Genomic DNA, 15,000 nt, shown 5'->3' on the forward strand with positions numbered 1-15,000 from the left:
CATGATGGATGCCTCAAAGGCATTTGTATATTCTCTCGCGGAGAACTTATTTGAACCCTATGTGATTCTTGCAATGCCTCAATCTCTCTCTCTCTCTCTCTCTCTCTGTGTGTATTGGGTGTACTGCGACTTGTTTTTTTAGGCTATACAGGTATTTCCAATATCTCTATGACATTATTTAACCGTTACTCCAATATTATTATTATTATTATTATTATTATTATTATTATTATTATTATTATTATTATTATTCAGTAGAAAATTAACATTCCAATGCAGCAATAATGTCATGTGAAAAGTAATTTTATTTATTTGTTTAAAGTCATAGGCCTTCTACTATTTCCCTATAGTTTATTTTGAATAGTAATAAAGTTTCTCTACACTAACGTATATTTACTGGTAAACTGTTCTACATATTTCTCTTTTATAAAAAGATGATACAATAATTATTCAATTATAGTATCAAGCATTTTTTTTTGGGGGGGGGGCGGGGGGGGGGGCGGGGGGGTGGGGGGAGGGCTCATGCATCTATTTCATCAAAGATATTCACTAGAGCATGCATAACTGCGCATGCGTGAGAGAGACATGGCATTGAACCATGAGTCTAGGTCCGAATTACGGGCCCTATACTGAAACATCAGCTGATTTTCTCTTGTCAATGTTTTACCATACCTTGCTACCTCAACCCACGAGACACCTCTCTCTCTCTCTCTCTCTCTCTCTCTCTCTCTCTCTCTCTCTCTCTCTCTCTTCCGGATCGCTATTTCTAAAGAGCCTTTCTTCAGCTGGTTTCTAATACTCAATGAACAGCCACTTTCATCTTTTGTTGAAGCAGACATTTCATGGACGAAACCACTTCTTGACTCCAACCCACCCAGTTTATCCGAGTTGTATTTACCCCTAAATACTTTAAGAATCAATGTTCCGACTCATTCTCCTTTCATACCAATATTCACTTGTCGAAACTTTCTAGTTCCATCCATCCTTAATAACCACAATCTATTTCTTCTTTACTCTCAGCTTTCGAAATTTTCTAGTTCAATCCATCCTTAATAACCACAATCAATTTCGTCTTTACTCTCAGCTTTCGAAATTTTCTAGTTCCATCCATCCTTAATAACCACAATCAATTTCCTCTTTACTCTCAGCTTTCGAAATTGTCTAGTTCCATTCATCCTTAATAACCACAATCTATTTCCTATTTACTCCCATCTTTCGAAATTGTCTAGTTTCATTCATCCTCAATAACCACAATCTATTTCCTATTTACTCCCATCTTTCGAAATTGTCTAGTTTCATTCATCCTTAATAACCACAATCTATTTCCTATTTACTCCAGCTTTCGAAATTGTCTAGTCCCATTCATCCTTAATAACCACAATCAATTTCCTATTTACTCTCAACTCTCCCTACTTGTAAACACTGTCTTATTTTTCACATATTTTTACGTGGTTTTGCGTGTAATTTGTATATATGTCTTTCCCTGATTCTACAGATGTATTCAACAACAGCTGATTCTTTCACCCGTATTACGAGAAGTGTCATTATTCCTGGTGAAATCTGAAGCTTTACACAATTTATTTTGTCAACCATTATTTTTTTTTCTTGTCGAAATTCGTTTTGTTTCTGGGGGTATATAGCACAAAATATGTATTATATGTCATATATACATACAATAGATATATGATATGCACAGCAAATTAGATTTATTTTTATTACCTTTGCTTCAACGAAAAAAAGGCATAACGTAAAAACAATATCTGCATTAATGCGGAAACAAAGGTAAAACAAAATAGTTAAAAGTTTTACCAGCTTTGTTTCATCGGAAAATCTTGCACAACTTAAAAACAATATATATATTTAATGCGGAAACAAAGGTATTAATCCGTGACCAGTTTGGCAAATCTCTACCAATCCCACATTGCATTACTGGAAGTTCGTTCGGAGGAGGAGATTACAGCTTATTAGTAGATTTACATATGGAATTTGGATGAAAAGTAACTAAATTATTTAAGTTTAAATGGAAGTTAATCCAGACACTTCCAAGTTGACGAGAAACAAATTTATATTTTTGATTTAAGAAAACATATATTGGTTTTCCAAGTTTCACTTAAGAATTTTATAACAGGGGATTTATGATGCATGAGTGTTTTTTTTTTTATTCTTCACATCCATTCAGCTCGGCAGTCTTTTGAAGGATTAAACTTCTACGACTATAGATATGCAATTGCTTCTCGTACAATTTAAAAAGTAGTAGAATATAATTACCATAATTTTTTTCACCCATGACAAGTTTCAGCATTGCTGTCATTCTAACACGACCCACTTAACGACCATCGCGATAACGCCCTAACTGTCGTAGTGACCACCCTACGGGGCTGTACACGCTTCCCTGCTATGCTACAGATCACCAGCGTCTACGGTATTATGTTAAAAAATCTGCTATCGAATATATCTGCAAACCTGTAGCTATTGAAATAGACGCATTATCGTTTGTTATTTGTTTTGCAGTAGTTATTGGCAAAAGAATGAGGAAGTCAGTTGGTCCCACATATCACAAGATTCTCAAAACTTTATAAAGGAACGAAAATTCATTATTTATCATTACGAAAAGTTAACCACACCACTGAGCTTCACCGTTTGTTTGTTTGTCAGGTGTTTTTACATTGCATGGAAACCAGGGGTTATTTCCGAACCACATTGAGGAGTGGAACTTACTGTCACCAGGAAATACACATCTCTAACCACAGAGAATGCCCAAGGTGGCAGGCCAAGACCATACGATCACGCCACTGTGCCGCTTTGAACTACAACGTGAAGAAAACAAATTTCCTTTGGGTATCAATTGCCGTCTCTTAGGAGACCTTTTGACATTATCATAATGTAATACATATACATATAAGTATATGTGTATATCTACATATATATATATATATATATATATATATAATATATATATATATATATATATACTATATATATATATATATTTGTATGTCTTTTACTGTAATGCGACAGTATAATATAAAGATAAAAGGCCCACGCAACAATATATTTATACGTTTGCAAGCATATATTTCAGACACTTTGTTCTGTGTCCTTGTTCACTGATAAAATATGGACAGATGGTGTGTGACAGGTTTTGGACGTCGCGGCCCAGAAGACCAGAGGATTACCTACTATTTCCCATCCATCGCGTGGTCAGCGGTCATCCGCTTACCACCAGCGTCGTACTGCCACACCTAGTACTTACAGACATATGCCCTAAATATATTCATATATAGTCCTGTCACACATCATCTGTCCATATTTAACCTGCGAACATGGGCGCAGAATAGGGTATCCGAAATTTATAGTTGTGAAGTATTAATGGTGTTTTCTGGGCCTGTTATCTTATACACATACACACACACACTATATATATATATATATATATATATATATATATATATATATATATATATATATATACATACATACTATATATATATATATATATATATAATATATATATATATATATATATATATATATATATATATCGATACATTTATTAGTAACAGTTTTATTTAATTTAACAAGACGGAAAAGTAAAAGAAAAATTCTGCACCCGACCTTGCACTGTCCATTTATATACTCCAGGTATACTACGTCTCCGACACTCATTCCATAGGTATATATAGCTCCATCTTACTAAATAGAGAATCATCTTTTTCCCTGCCTTTCTCCCTGTTATTCCAAAGAAGACGGGTCGAGTTCATCAGACGAAGAGCCAGGAATCCGTTCGGCATGAGATTCCATTCGACGCAGCAAAGTTAGCCATGATTACAAAGGAGGATTTGGTCCAGAGAGAATGCCGGATGTTTTGGGGACTCGAGTTGTTTCGCTGGTCTCTTTTGTTGTTTTCGTTCTATGGCCCTTTTAACTGAAGAGGACTCTCTCTCTTCTCTCTCTCTCTCTCTCTCTCTCTCGCTCTCTCGCTGGTTCTCTTTCGTTGCTTTCGTTTCTATTGTCCTTTTAAAAACTGAAGAGGATTCTCTCTCTCTCTCACTCTCTCTCTCTCTCTCTCTATCTCTGTGTGTGTGTGTGTGTCTCTCTCTCTCTTTCTCGTTGGTCTGTTCTTTTGTTTTCGTTCTATGGCCCTTTTAACTGAAGAGGACGTTCTCTCTCTCTCTCTCTCTCTCTCTCTCTCTCTCTCTCTCTCTCTCTCTCTCTTTTTGTGCGTTTGGGCCTAGTGTTTGTAATTCGATGACACTACCAAAATAAACCGAAGCACCAACATAGGAAAGAAATAAACCTTTAAAGTCGTTCTATTTTAGGCCTTTTTTTTCTACCCACCCTGGACATTCCTCTCTTCTTTTACAGTTTTCAATCTCGTTTAAAGGTTAAAAAATGGAAGCAAAAATAGTAAAATCGATCCTTTACACATGCATTATAACCATCAATTATGTTATAATGACTATAATAACTTGGAATATCATTAAGGCATAACTGATATTATTGAGGGTTGTTAAGATTGCAACACTTAGTCGAAGAGACGTTATGTCCCGTCCTGAGGCTTTGAGGTCAGTACATAAATCGTGCCTCTTTATAACGGACTAGTGGTGACAGAAGCTGGCAAGCTCTTGGCTAGACGCCCCAAAGCTAATGTGAATTTATTTCTTGAATATCTTTACCTTTTAAGGGAAAGAATGTATTATTATTATTATTATTATTATTATTATTATTATTATTATTATTATTATTATTATTATTTTCTGGAAGAAGACCTTCATTATTACAGGTTTTATTGAAAATAATGGCTATTTCAATAGCGTTTATTTTATATAGATAAATTTCTATACAAAATAAACGCGGCTGAATACCCATTATTTGAAATAAAACCTGTATTATTATTATTATTGTTATTATTATTTGAAGGTAGGAGGCCCTCTCTCAAACATGTTTTGTTAAAGATGATGGCAGCATCAGTGGAATTGATTTTATATATGGTCTTTTCAATTCTTCTTATTATTCTCTTCTCATCAGGGCTGATATTTGCTAATAGCTGGCCGATGTTCATATCTCGGTGAAAGAAATGTTTTCTAAAAATAATAATTTATTGATATGATAACAAAAGTGGTTAACAAATCTTAGTCTAAGGGCGTAACGGAATTCCAAACGTTTCCAACCGTATCATCGGTTCATTTTCAAGGAAAGGTGAGCTTGAACTGATTGAAATGGGTCGTTCGGCGGTATTTATTGTGTCCCAGGTGCTCTGTCTGATGCAGCGCCCATCAGACAGAGCACCTGGGACACAATAAATACCGCCGAACGACCCCATTTCAATCAGTTCAAGCTCACCTTTCCTTGAAAATGAACCGATGATACGGTTGGAAACGTTGGAATTCCGTTACGCCCTTAGACTAAGATTTGTTAACCATTTTGTTATCATATCAATAAAATTATTATTTTTAGAAAACATTTCTTTCACGAGATATGAACATCGGCCAGCTATTAGCAAATATCAGCCCTGATGAGAAGAGCAATAATAAGAAGAATTGAAAAGACCATATATAAAATCAATTCCACTGATGCTGCCATCATCTTTAACAAAACATGTTATTATTATTATTATTATTATTATTATGGACAGACACTAAGTAACGAGCAGGCCCTCACTAATAAGACAATGTAAGTTACAAATTTGAATTCTTTTTATAATATTTGAAATGGATTTGTCATGTAGTGTGAAAGTGTCGAGACAAATTCCTTATTATGTCCTGCATCCATGACCATAATATTCTTGGTTAACATCAGCTACCTAATCAAGCAGTCTAACCTATTTGCCTTACGGCAGCAAGAAAGGACCTGGCTGTCAAACTTATAGCAGCTTCAGAGATCACTGAAAGGATGCAGCTACTCTTGAATGACTACATTCTAAAGTTTTCGAAATGGATAAGAATTCTTGATATGGTCTATCAAGTGTTTCAGCTAATTATTCTGAATAAGAGCATTTGAGACTTAAGGAATCAGATTAAATTGATGATGTATCCCTAAGGAAAAATCAACAGCTTTTTCTTTATATAAATTGTATTTATATAAATTGTATTTTTCCCATAAATCATCACTAAGTTTTAAATATAGTTTTCGAACTTAAAATCAGACACTAGTTCCCCCAAAAGCACGTTCCAGGTTATTTGATAAACACGAATAAAAAAAAAATTATTATGACGCAATAGATCTATCTATACATATATCTATCTATCTATCTATCATCTATCTATCTATTCTATCATCTATCTATCTATCTATCTATCTATCTATATATATATATATATATATATATTATATATATATATATATAATAAGATATAGATATGAATAACTTGATCACGAAGTATATAAAACGTGATGCTATGTATAAATAAAGGTTTTTGCCACGAAGGAAAAAATGAAAATGCGAGAGTGCCGAGTACTTTCGGTCCTATTCAGACCCTTTACTAAGGCTAACTGATTTTACAGAGGAAAACATAGTCAAAAGAAGGCTTAATATCCAAACTGACACTACAAGATTGGCAATAAGGTCGGTTTCACTCTACAGAAACGAGGAAGCGCCTGAGGGTAGCCACACCTTGGAGAATACACGCAGTAAACAGGTTATTCTTCCAGAAAACAGTACATTTGAAAAAAAAGAAGGAAGCATATACAATTTAATATCATGAAAATTTTACACAAATTTTCCCAAAAAAATTATTATTAATGAAAAGATAAAAGAAAATATAAATAAATATATCTCTGGTTCGATATACTCTCCCTCTTTCTCTTGCTTGATATATATATATTTATATTTTCTTTCGTCTTTTCATCAATAATAATATTTGGGGGGGGGGGGGAAATTTGTGTAAATTTCATGATATTAAATTGTATATGCTTCCTTGTTTTTTCAAAATGTACTGTTTTCTGGAAGAATAACTTGTTTACTGCGTGAATTCTCCAAGGTGTGGCTACCCTCAGTCGTTTCCTCGTTTCTGTAGAGTGAAACCGACCTTATTGCTAATCTTGTAGTGTCAGTTTGGATATTAAGCCTTATTTTGACTATGTTTTCCTCTGTAAAATCAGTTTGCTTAGCAAGGGTCTGAACAGGACCGAAAGTACTTGGATATCTCGCATTTTCATTTTTTCCTTCGTGGCAAAAAAGCTTTATATATATATATATATATATATATATATATATATATATATATATATATATATATATTAATATATATATATATATATATATATATCTACTTATTGAACTAATCCATCCAACTAGCTATCAGATACCGAAAGAAGGGATCTAAACTATAACTTAAGCGCAAAACCTCGAAAAGCAGTGAAGTCGAGGCGATATATACTATATATATATATATATATATAATATATATATATATATATATATATATATATATACATATATATATATATATATATATATATATATATATATATATATATATATATATATATATATATATATATATATATATACTATACATACATACATATATATATATATATATATATATATATATATATATATATATATAATATATAATATAATATATATTCATTCCTTTTCCATTTGACTTTGAGGTCCACTGACCATTTCCTCAGCGGGATCTCTTGCCTGCAATTCCTATATTGGATGGGAGGTCGATTCCTCTAAGTTTGACTTTTACGGGAGGCGTTCTTCACAGAACCCACCCCTCGGCCACTTTCAGCTATTCTTGGATGTTTCGAATTTTACGTTTTGTTGCTTTAATTTGTTTTAGTGGTAATAATAACAATGATAAGGATTGCACAGCTATGGAAAATAAACTCGGATGCTTTGAAAGTAAGGGTATGTATACTCTGTTTCTCGTGCATCAGAACGTCCTATAATGCAAGCAGTCTATCTAAAATTCATTAGTTTTACGAGGCACATCGTCAATTGGATGACCTTTAATTATTATGATTATGATTATGAATAATAATAATAATAATAATAATAATAATAAATAATAATAATAATATAATAATAATAATAATAATAATAATAATAATAATAATAATAATAATAATAATAATAATAATAATAATCAAAACTTGTTATAATGTAATACATTTAAAACCAATCGAATTTTCGAGGAATATTATTAGGGTGATGAAATTTCATGAAATAATAATAATAATAATAATAATAATAATAATAATAATAATAATAATAATAATAATATTAATAATAATAATTATTGATGTCGCAATACCATGGGACACCAGATTTGAAGAGAAAGAGAGGGAAAAAATGGATGAGTATCAAGAACTGAAAATAGAAATAAGAAGGATATGGGATATGCCAGTGGAAATCGTACCCATAATCATAGGAGCACTAGGCACGATCCCAAGATCCCTGAAAAGGAATCTAGAAAAACTAGACGCTGAAGTAGCTCCAGGACTAATGCACAAGAGTGTGATCCTAGAAACGGCACACATAGTAAGAAAAGTGATGGACTCCTAAGGAGGCAGGATGCAACCCAGAACCCCACACTATAAATACCACTCAGTCGAATTTGAGGACTGTGATAGAGCAAAAAAAAATAATAAAATAAAATAAAATGGTAATAATAATAATAATAATAATAATAATAATAATAATAATAATAATAATAATAATAATAATAATAATAATATAATAATAATAATAATAATAATAATAATAATAATAATAATAATTCATCAAAATATTTCCATTTCTAAAATATCTGTTTCTCATGACAAAAAAATTATTATGTTTTGGATACCTCAGATAAAGGCGATTCGGAAAAAAGAAGAATACATATAAAAGCTGATCTGAAACAAAAGTTTTCTTTAGGATTTATATTTAATCTGAAATCAGGCAATTATACAAAAGTGCTCTGTGAATGTTTGTTTAAACGTTTAAAAATGCAATCATTTTCATTATCTTTTTACTTCCATAATTCTGGTAAAAATTTTATTTATTAACAAAGACGGCTCAGTTCGTTCATCCATCTCGGATATTGCTGTTGCTGGATCATTTATCCTATGAAAAGAAATGGCTCTGAAACAAATGATCAAAGACAGCAACTGTCACTAACAAAAATGGTCGTCTTCCTTTTAGTCTATTGAAAGTCAATTTATCTTAACTCACTCCTCTCTCCTCGAGGGTGATAAGCAGAGACTATTTTCCCTTTTCCTTTCTTTTCTGTTTCTACCCCAAAAAAAGAATAAGGCGGATATTCCATTAGGATGGACAGTGACAAAGTAACTTTCGGCATATCTTGCCAGTCAATTTACAACAGGTACTCTATCGACAACGGAGAAAATATGCAAAAGGCTTTCATCTTCACCATTAGTGGATACATATATCTTTCAGACCCGCCTGGTGTGTGAAGTTTGTAGCGTCTGCCATTAAATCATCTTGAGTACTTTTATTTATTTAAATTTACATTTACAATTTTTTTTGAACAAATGATGATAAAAAGACAAATAAAAACTTAGGCAATTGTGCGTCTATGACTAAAATCTATTTTGTATTGATAATGCGATAAGAAGCTTGAGTATGAAAGATAAGAGACTCGGTAAAACAGCAGCAAAAACAATCATTTCGTCAAAGAAAGGAGTGTTAATAAAGGCAAAGTTAGAAAACACAGAGGATTCAATATTTACTTCATACCTCGCTCCTTCTATTGACTTTAGGGGACGCTAGAGGGCTCTGTAATAGAGCGCTCGTCTCATTCTTGGTGTCTCTGGATTACGCATATTTGGTCGATGGAGATACTGTCGTCTTGGTCAATATTTCAATCGGGACGTTTTCGTCAAATCAGTGAATGATACCAAGTAGTATCACAAAGAGATTCCTTACTGGTTTCCAGTATTTCTCTAATATAAATATAGCTTCGATATATATTAAAATATTCTCCCTGTTTTCGATATTGTATAGTATTCATCGACAGACGTGAATTATGTCTCTCACTCTTATATACTACGTTTTTGATTGTATGATATGAGGACATATGTTTTTATGATTAGCTTCATGATAACTCGGCCTCATTAATGATAAATACCTGTTCGGTTTTATCTACGAATAAATCTCAGTGCTTTATATTACTTCAAACGGTTTCGCATCCAAATTTCGCTGCAGCTATGTATCAATTTAAAATCATGTCTGCATGTGTGTGCAGTATATACATATATACACATATAGGCCTATACCATATACCCAAAGTATATACTACACACACATATACATACATATATAAAAAATAAAATATAAAAAAAAGATTAAAAATAAAAAAAAAAAAATAAGATATATATAAAAATGAATATGATAGATATATATATATATATATATATATATATATATATATATATACTATATATATTATATATATTTATATATAGATATATATATATATATATATATATATATATATATATATTTTTTATATATTATATATATTTATATCTAAAATATAAAATATGAAATATAAAAATATAAAATATAAAGTATAAATATAAATTTATATATACATACATACAACAGCAGCTGCAACTCCACTCACGTAAGCCACAACTTTCGCCAAAGGAAAATTTGCAGACGTCAAGATTTCTTCTCTTGTAGCCTTGAGAATACCAGCAAAGTTTCCAGGCTTCCCCGACTGGAAAATGCAAATGAGGGTTAGCTGGAAGGGCAAGAAGAGTTCTTTTACCTCCTCCTCCTCCTCCTCCTCCTCCTCCTCCTCGACATTTTGTCTTTATCGCTCTCGGTACAAGGTTTGCTTTTTGTAAAGGAGTTGAAGACGGTTTTCGTGTACATCGATGCTGCGCTGAAGTTTGAATTAAGCGAATTTAATAAAAGCGCCGAAGACAGCCAATATGTCTGTCTGTCTGTCTTTCCAAATGTGGTTGCTAGTTTTATCATTATCATCATCATCATCAATTATGATTGATAATAATAATAACAATAATAGCAATAATAATAATAATAATAATACTGTTAAAGAGAATGGCAGTATTTGCCTAAAAGAGGGTCTTCTGCCAAAAGTATTAATAATAAGAATAATAATAATATAATAATAATAATAATAACTAATAATAATAATAAATTTAAATTATTATTTTTTATTTATTTAATTTTTTATTTTTTTTGCTCTATCAGTCCTCCAATTCGACTGGGTGGTATTTATAGTGTGGGGTTCCGGGTTGCATCCTGCCTCCTTAGGAATCCATCACTTTTCTTATTATGTGCGCCGTTTCGAGGATCACACTCTTCTGCATGGGTCCTAGAGCTACTTTAGCCTCTAGTTTTTCTAAATTCCTTTTCAGGGATCTTGGGATCGTGCCTAGTGCTCCTATGATTATGGGTACAATTTCCACTGGCATATCCCATATCCTTCTTATTTCTATTTTCAGATCTTGATACTTATCCATTTTTTCCCTCTCTTTCTCTTCAACTCAGGTGTCACATGGTATTGCGACATCAATGAGTGATACGTTCTTCTTAATTTTGTCAATCAACGTCACGTCTGGTCTATTTGCACGTATCACCCTATCTGTTCTGATACATAGTCCCAGAAAGATCTTTGCCTGATCGTTTTCTATCACTCCCTCAGATTGGTGCTCGGACCACTTATTACTGCAAGGTAGCTGATGTTTCTTGCACAGGCTCCAGTGGAGGGCTTTTGCCACTGAATCATGCCTCTTTTTGTATGGTTCTGTGCAAGTGCCGGGCATTCGCTTGCTATGTGGTTTATGGTTTCATTTTTCGTATTGCACTTACTACATATGGAAGAGATGTTATTTTCGTCTATCGTTCTTTGAACATATCTGGTTCTTAGGGCCTGATCTTGTGCCGCTGTTATCATTCCTTCAGTTTCCTTCTTTAGCTCTCCCCTCTGTAGCCATTGCCATGTGTCATCGCTGGCTAGTTCTTTAGTCTGTCTCATGTGTTGTCCGTGCATTGGTTTGTTGTGCCAGTCCTCTGTTCTGTTTGTCATTCTCCTGTCTCTGTATATTTGTGGGTCTTCTTCTACTTTATTAGTCCTTCTTCCCATGCACTCTTTAGCCACTCGTCTTCACTGGTTTTCAGATATTGTCCCAATGCTCTGTTCTCGATGTTGATGCAGTCCTCTATACTTAGTAGTCCTCTCCCTCCTTCCTTTCGTGTAATGTATAGTCTGTCCGTATTTGCTCTTGGGTGTAGTGCTTTGTGTATTGTCATATGTTTCCTGGTTTTCTGATCTATGCCACGGAGTTCTGCCTTCGTCCATTCAACTATTCCTGCGCTGTATCTGATTACTGGCACTGCCCATGTGTTTATGGCTTTTATCATATCTCCGGCGTTGAGTTTTGACTTGAGTATCGCCTTGAGTCTCTGCATATATTCTTTCCTGATCGAGTCGTTATTTATTATTAGTTATTTATTATTATTTTTTTTTTTTTGCTCTAGCACAATCCTCCAATTCGACTGGGTGGTATTTATAGTGTGGGGTTCCGGGTTATATCCTGCCTCCTTAGGAGTCCATCACTTTTCTTACTATGTGTGCCGTTTCTAGGATCACACTCTTCTGCATGAGTCCTGGAGCTACTTAAGCGTCCAGTTTTTCTAGATTCCTTTTCAGGGATCTTGGATCGTGCCTAGTGCTCCTATGATTATGGGTACGATTTCCACTGGCATATCCATATCCTTATTATTTCTATTTTCAGATCTTGATACTTATCCATTTTTCCCTTTTTTCTCTTTCTCTTCGACTCTGGTGTCCCATGGTATTGCGACATCAATGAGTGATACTTTCTTATTGACTTTGTGAATCAACGTCACGTCTGGTCTGTTTGCATGTATCACCCTATCTGTTCTGATACCATAGTCCCATATTATTATTATTATTATTATTATTATTATTATTATTATTATTATTATTATTATTATTATTATATTATTATTATTTATAGCCTAATTAACGCCTCCTATGAATCTGGTTACTGAAATTTCTGTCCATTTCAATGATAGCTATTAATATTTTCAGTTGTTATGAATCATGTTTGAGAAGAATTGTTGTGCGTGTAGTCTAATTTACTTTTTAATTTAATCTAATGACTACATAATCCTCTCCAAATGTTTTACATTTTTTTTTATTAAATCACGAATATTATACTTCTGAAGCCGGTTAGTACTTGCTACTGAATCAACTTCATATACACAAAAGAGCCTACAATAAAAAAACAGGGCATGATCCGACCTCCAGTTTGCTCTAGGCGCGTGCTAAAATCTACGGCAAAATAGAGCTATGTTTTACCAACGAAATTCAAAATAAATACGCTATATTTTATTAGAATAATTTTTCTGTGCTGCTTAACTTGTACATTATTTTTTATATTTCCATTCAAAAAAAGTAAATAACAAATATCCTATCCTAATATTCCTGTATCTTTAACTCTACGCGATTCACCTTTTTTATACCTTCTTAGACTTTCCTAACAACCCCCAACAACAACAACATCAGCAACTACAACAACAAAGTAGTTTTGTGGGCTTACTCCCCGAGTAGCTAAAAATAATTTTATTCTGACCATAACAGAAAACGTATTAAGACCGATTCACACAAAACGACTTTGATCGAGCAGAAACTGCAGCCTTTAATAGCACACCGGGGTCTATTTCTCCCCAGTTTGATTCCAGTGAGCTTGTTGGGGGGGGGGGGGGGGGGGGGGGGGGGGGGTGGAATGGGCCGGGGGGGATGGGGAACGGGACCATTTATGAACAAGAGCTATCTCTCCGTTCATTTCCTCCATTTGATATATGTCGGGGGCCGCATTTCGCTTGACTTGGATGTATGTGTATAGCGATTATTTTGGCTATTCTCTCCTCACTTTTGTTTCTACAATATACATACTTGTATATATACATATGTACGTGTGTGTGTATATATATATAAACTAATAACCTCACTTGCTAGCCGAATCCCTAACATCACTGTCGGTTCTGATTTCGTTCCTGTCCATTGGACGTTCGTTCGATCCCATGTGCGGACAAAATTATTATCAACTGAAAATTCCCCTTTGGTACATATATGAAAATATATCAATTCCGAGGTAGAGCGAATTAGATATTAAAGGACATTTGTAGCTCGAATGATTTATATGAATCGGTGATGTGATAATTATTCATAATATGGCAACTTGCATCAAACATTCGAATTGGCTAAGAAGGTAGAGGGGGTTCCATACCGATTCTAATTACGAAAAAACCGAGTTCGACGGTGATTTGTAAGGTTAGAATCGATACAAACTTATAACCACACTTGCTATCCGAATCGCTAACGTCACTGTTGGTCCTGATTTCGTTCCTGTCCGTTGGACGGTGGTTAGATCCCATGAGGGGACGAAATTATTATCAACTGAAAATTCCCCTTCGGTACATATATGAAAATATATCAATTCCGAGGTAGAGCGAATTAGATATTACAGGACATTTGTAGATCAAATGATTTATATGAATCACGGTGATGTGATAATTATTCATAATATGGCTACGTGCGTCAAACGTTCGAATTGGCTAACATGGTAGAGGGGGTTTCATATCGATTCTAATTACGAAAAAACCGAGTTCGACGGTGATTTGTAAGGTCAGAATCAATATAAACTTATAACCTCACTTGCTAGCCGAATCGCTAACGTCACTGTTGGTCCTGATTTCGTTCCTGTCTGTTGGACGGTGGTTCGATCCCATGAGGAGACGAAATTATTATCAACTGAAAATTCCCCTTCGGTACATATAAGAAAATATATCAATTCCAAGGTAGAGCGAATTAGATATTAAAGGACATTAATTGTAGCTCGAATGATTCATATGAATCAAGGTGATGTGATAATTATTCATAATATGGCTACGTGCATCAAATGTTCGAATTGGCTAACATGATAGAGGGGGTTTCATATCGATTCTAATTACGAAAAAACCGAGTTCGACGGTGATTT

The sequence above is a fragment of the Macrobrachium nipponense genome, chromosome 40 (assembly GCF_015104395.2).
Source record: "Macrobrachium nipponense isolate FS-2020 chromosome 40, ASM1510439v2, whole genome shotgun sequence".
In the NCBI taxonomy this organism is placed as follows: Eukaryota; Metazoa; Arthropoda; class Malacostraca; order Decapoda; family Palaemonidae; genus Macrobrachium; species Macrobrachium nipponense.